Raw genomic sequence first — 6,023 nt, 5'->3', positions numbered from 1 at the left:
TTTCCCCATAGTTGTTCTGTTGTACATATAAATATACAGAAAAAGTAAAGAGTTGGATTACACTGGCAGGGTTTTGGCCAGATGGAAGAGATAAGACAGAGCAGCAAGAGTTTGTGGCATTGACAAAATTGTTCTTAAAATTATCGACCATGGAAAATAAACTGAATAGGAAGAAAATTAAACCTAGAGGGAAAGATATAGTTATGGGGATTGGTCCTTTATTGGAGAGTCCAAAGAGTTCAACGGATTACCAAGGTGGGAATAGTTGCAAAAGCAAGCCAGAAAGGTGAGAGATAGGGCTGTGATTGCTCAACGTCTAAGTCATTGATTTGGAATATCAGTGATTTTGTTGATTAAAAAATCCAGAGTGTGACCATGGGAAGAGGTGGCTGAGGTGGAGTAGAAAAGGCCATCGAGATGAGGGGGTAAGGAAATGAAAGAACCAGAGTACTGAAAGAACACTGTGGATATTGAAGCCATCTACAGTGATGGCAGGAATTGGAACAGAGAGAGGACTCTGAGTCTGGTGCCACGGTGTTTGATGAACAACGGAGAGTGGTCAAGTGATAGATGACACTGACAAAGAAAGTGAGCTGGTCATAGAGGGCAAATGGCATAAAGCCTCAAAGGAGTAGGGTTTCTGTGAGACAGTGGGTGGATACAGTAATGATCTGGGAGATATAATGAGGAGCAGAAAGACTTCAAATCTGGCCTCTAGAGAGTAAAGTTTATAAGGTTTGGAAGAATCAAACCCACAGCTCTGCTGGACTGCTAGGGAGCATCAGAGCTGCAATAAGTCAGGTGGAGGCAATGCTTGGAGAAGAGTAGTTTGTGTCGATGATACAGCAGCAGTTTCAGGGCTGCATGATTGGAGAGGGGAGGTGGGGATGGAATGGAGGGCAAATAATTTACCACCAATAGTCTGTTTAGTGTTCTCATCTTTCCTGAAGGAGTTTCTCACGCTGAAGAACTAAGTTGAGGCTATTTCTATTAAACATTTACTGTTGCTGAAATAAGAATGTATTGCTCTCTAGAAACTAGTTAGTTCATATGAAACATACAGCAAGTCCGGACTTCAGTTTCCTTATTATAAAATGAACATAATTATTATCCCACAGATTTGCAATGGAATTTAATTTTGTATATATGCACACACACACACAATGTCATTAAAAATAATTGACACTGTTTGCAGAAATAATGCATACAATGGAATAGAAAATGAATAGAAAAAATCAGGGCAAGAAAAAGTAGGATAGTAAGATGAGGGCAAGGATGAAGTTAATTACTGGAAATCTTAGGTTCTTACTCAAATGCTGGAGTTTAGCCACAAAATTCCTTGATTTCCTAGAACTAGATATGATGAATTCAAAATTCAGTGTCCATGAATGGTGCAGATGAGCTACAAAAGTGTTAAATAGTGCCTGGAAGGCTCCATTCCACTTACATTATTACTACCAGAGAAGCCGGGTCCACCACCTAGCCCAGATCAGTCTATACTGTACTTTAGTGCTATTTGTTTTGTGAGAGTTGTATATTAAAGGTGTGTTGATGGCCATTAAAAAAAAAAATTCCGTGTCCATGAGATTTAAATATTCTGGTTGATTAGTTCAAGTACATCTTTTCCTAGCACTGGGGATTAAAATATCTCTCACAGGATCTCATTAAGCAGAATTCTCATGTAGTTAGAATTTTAAACAATATCCCAACAATCAATGCCATAACAGTAAAACTTTTGTATATTGTGTTACCATTATATGAGAATTTATGCCTAGAAATCAAGTTGCTGCCACCAGATAAAGAGACGTACCTTGCGGCTTCCCTGGTGGCGCAGTAGTTGAGAGTCCGCCTGCCGATGCAGGGGACGCGGCTTTCTGCCCCGGTCCGGGAGGATCCCAAGTGGCACGGAGCGGCTGGGCCCGTAAGCCATGGCCGCTGGGTCTGCGCGTCCGGAGCCTGTGCTCCGCAACGGGAGAGGCCGCAGCGGTGAGAGGCCCGCGTACCGCAAAAGGGGGAAAAAAAAAAAAAAGAGAGAAATACCTTGTTTATGGAACTCAAGCCTTTGGAGTAGCTTTCTTCAATTGTGAGCAAATGATTTTTAGCTTTTTTATAAAAATAACTCTTTAACTTTGAGAAGAAAAATATATGTAAAAGAATTAGGGGGTGTGGATTCAGGGAGAAAGAAGCCCACAACACAGAAGTTAAACAATTCCTCATATGGGATTTAAATTTTTTAAAAACTCGTTGTTATTTAAAACTAGGTTGTATCCTTCCCAAATCCCATTACATATATAATCTCGTTTAGTCCTCTAGTGAATGTCTGCAGGGATCACATGAATATTGCCTACAGCTGATTCTCTGTCTCTCTGCTCTCCTGCACACCTGTCACTTCAACCTGAATTGTCTGCTGTTGTTGACTGTTCGTCTGAGCAGAAATTATACCACGCCAGGAGAGCAGACTGGCTTATGATATTAGATCTCCTCTTCCACTACCTTTTTTTTTTTTTTTTTTTTTCCGGTAGGCGGGCCTCTCACTCTTGTGGCCTCTCCCGTTGCGGAGCACAGGCTCCGGACGCGCAGGCTCGGCGGCCATGGCTCACGGGCCCAGCCGCTCCGCATGTGGACTCTTCCCGGACCGGGGCACGAACCCGCGTTCCCTGCATCAGCAGGCTGACGCTCAACCACTGCGCCACCAGGGAAGCCCGCCAGTACCATTTTCTTAATCAGGTTCCTTTGATGCTCAGTTCAGCACCCACCCATCTGCCTCTTCCTGATGTGGTAACAGACCAGCTTCTGAAGTAAGAGAGCAGAGAAACTGTAGGATACATTGGTGTGTCTGTGTGTGTGCGTGCTCTTTGTTGTGTGTGTATGTGTGTACATTGTAGCATGCTGTCTAGCACAGATGAAGGAGGAGCTCAATATAGTAAATAAGTGAATTTTAATTTTTAAAGAAATAGAAGTGGTTGCGGGTTCAGCTCTTCCGCGAGCTCGGGTCGCAGGTTTCAGGCATGGGGTTAGCCGGCCTGTCACGGCTGCATAGGCTCTTCGCCGCCTACAAGCCTCCGGGGCTAAAGTGGAAGCATCTGCGCGATACTGTGGAGCTGCAGTTTTTGAAGGTCTCAGTGCTGGGAAGCGTCCTGCCTCTGAACATAGTGTTCGCTTCCTACTGGGCCCCGTGGAAGGCAGTGAAGAGAAGGAGCTGACCCTCACAGCCACCAGTGTGCCCACCCTCATCGACCATCCGCTGGTACCTGGACCAGCATTCACCAGCCTGAAGATTGGCATGGGGCACCGACTGGCTGCCCAGGCGCCTGCGGTGCTTGTGCTCGGCATGGGGCGTCGACGAAGGCTCCTCACCGACATGTACAACGCTCACCTCACCAAGGATTACACAGTACACGGCCTCCTGGGCAAAGCCACAGACGACTTCTGTGAGGACGGGCGGCTGGTGGAGAAGACGACGTATGTGGTGAAGAATCCACCTGCCAATGCAGGGTACACGGGTTCAAGCCCTGGTCTAGGAAAATCCCACATGCCGCGGAGCAACTAAGCCCGTGAGCCACAACTACTGAGCCTGTGCTCTAGAGTCCATGAGCCACAACTACTGCAGCCCGCGTGCCTAGAGCCCGTGCTCTGCAACAAAGAGAAGCCACCGCAATGAGAAGCCCATGCACCACAACGAAGAGTAGCCCCTGCTCACCGCACCTAGAGGAAGCCCGCGCACAGCAATGAAGACCCAACGCAGCCAAAACTAAATACATAAATTAATTAATTAATTTTTTAAAGAAAGAAATAGAAGTGGTTAAAGACATTTTATTCCTGGTTTAAGAAAAGGCCTGCATAAATATATTTGCTGCTTTCTAATTACACATAAAACTATTGTATATAAAAATCTACTGGTTTTCATCCAAATTATGCTCTCTTATGGCTACGTAGAAAATCTTACAGGCATATATATTGGGTTGGCCAAAAAAGTTCATTCAGGTTTTTCCGTAAGATGTTACAAAAACCCGAACAAACATTTGGCTGACCCAATAGAAGCATCACCACAGTTGAGTTTATAGAAGTGCTGACCTAGATTGTTATTAGGAAAAAACTTTTGTCTGAGAATCAGAAGATTTTGGTTCTAATGAAAATTTATCTCACTTAATATTTCTGAATCTGTCTCCTTATCTATAAAATGGAACTTACAATATATTGCTTACTTTTAACAATAGAGTTGTTAAAATCAAAGCACAAAAAATAATTTGCAAGCTCTGATATGAAACAAATAAAAGGCATTAGGAGGAAAAGCAGTGCTAATAATGCATTTTCAAAAGCACTTGTCTTTAGGATGTTAAAAGTTACTTCACTAGCAGAAAAAGATGAAACATAAATTCACTGTAATGAACAACATAAATTGGAATGAAGAAATCAAGAAAATATAAACAGACCTAAAATACTAGAAATTGTTTCAATTATATCTATCTATCTACCTACCTACTTAGGACTTACATTCATGCAACAAATATTTATGCAGCTACTATTTGAAACTCCAGTGATTTGTAGTTTGCCTGTCATACCTACAAACTAAAGTTTTATATAGACATTGTTAAAGAAACATATTACAACCATGTGGCTGCATGGGGTCCAAATCTTAATCTTCGTAAAACCATAAAATGCCTTTGTTCAATGCATTACATTAGTTATTCGGTCCTGTAGTTTGTGGTTAGTAGCAAGATAAATATAAATCATTCTTAGACTCCTGCACTTACAGCCTTTGGATCCCGTTGTGATGCTTAGAGTTAGCATCATATAACATTTCTTCAGTGTTATGAGTTCCCAGTTATACTTCATTATGAAGGTTTAGACATTAAAACCTTCCATTCTTAAACTTAGGTTTTAAAATTTTCCTTTATGATATCTAAATATCAAAATGCTATCTGTATGTTAACTAAGATTTAGTCTGGAAAATATATTAAACAGCTTCCATATATATGGAAGCTAAAAAAGGGTGCAAATGAACTTATCCACAAAACAGAAATAGAGTTACAGATGTAGAAAACAAACTTATGGTTACCAGAGGGCAAGGGAGGGAGGGATAAATTGGGAGATTGGGATTGACATATACACACTACTATATATAAGATAGATGAATAATAAAGACCTACTGTATAGCACAGGGAACTCTACTCAATACTCTGTTATGGCCTATATGGGAAAAGAATCTAAAAAACAGTGGATATATGTATATGTATAACTGATTCACTTTGCTGTACAGCTGAAACTAATACAACATTGTAAATCAACAATACTCCAACAGAAATTAAATTAGAAAAAGAAAAAAAATACAAAATAAAAACCATATATAGTTAAGCTGTACAACAGGATGATTTGAAGTACAAATACATGGTGAAATGATTACTACAGTCAAGTTAATTAACATGTCATCTCCTTACATAGTTACCATTTTTGTGTGCGATAAGTTCGCCTAAAATCTACTCTCTTAGCTTATTTCCAGTGTTCAATACAGTATTATTAAGTTTAGTCATCATGCCTGTACATTAATGTCTAGACTTATTCATCCAACGTAACTGCAACTTTGTACCCTTTGACCAACATCTTCCCACTTCCTCCACCTCTTCCCCTCCCTGCCAGACCCTGGCAACCACCATTTGACTCTCTGCTTCTATGAGTTCAACATTTTTTTTTTTTTACATTCCATATATAAGTGAGATTATACAGTATTTGCTTTTCTCTGTCTGGCTTATTTCACTTAGCATAATGTCCTCCAGGTTTATACATATTTTCACAGAAGGCAGGATTTCCTTCTTTCTAATAGCTGAATAATATGCCATTGTATTTATATACCACATCTTCTTTATCCATTTTTATCCATTCACCCATCAACAGACACTTGGGTTTTTTCTATATCTTGGCTAGTGTGAATAATGCTGCAATGAACATAGGAATACAGATATCTCTTCAAGATCATGATTTCATTTCCTTTGGTTATATACCCAGAAGCGAGATCGCTGGGTCAT

At 40.8% G+C, this 6,023-nt stretch overlaps 1 pseudogene; it reads left to right on the top strand.

Annotated features, from left to right (window-relative positions):
* The first annotated feature begins 3,008 nt into the window (after window positions 1–3,008).
* Window positions 3,009–3,550, top strand: LOC112393822 (mitochondrial mRNA pseudouridine synthase TRUB2 pseudogene; annotated as a pseudogene).
* The last annotated feature ends 2,473 nt before the right edge of the window (window positions 3,551–6,023 follow it).

The sequence above is a fragment of the Neophocaena asiaeorientalis genome, unplaced genomic scaffold (assembly GCF_003031525.2).
Source record: "Neophocaena asiaeorientalis asiaeorientalis breed wild unplaced genomic scaffold, Neophocaena_asiaeorientalis_V1.1 scaffold7, whole genome shotgun sequence".
NCBI lineage: Eukaryota > Metazoa > Chordata > Mammalia > Artiodactyla > Phocoenidae > Neophocaena > Neophocaena asiaeorientalis.
The sequence above is the reverse complement of the archived record's forward strand: the minus strand, read 5'-3'. Positions and strand labels throughout refer to the sequence as shown.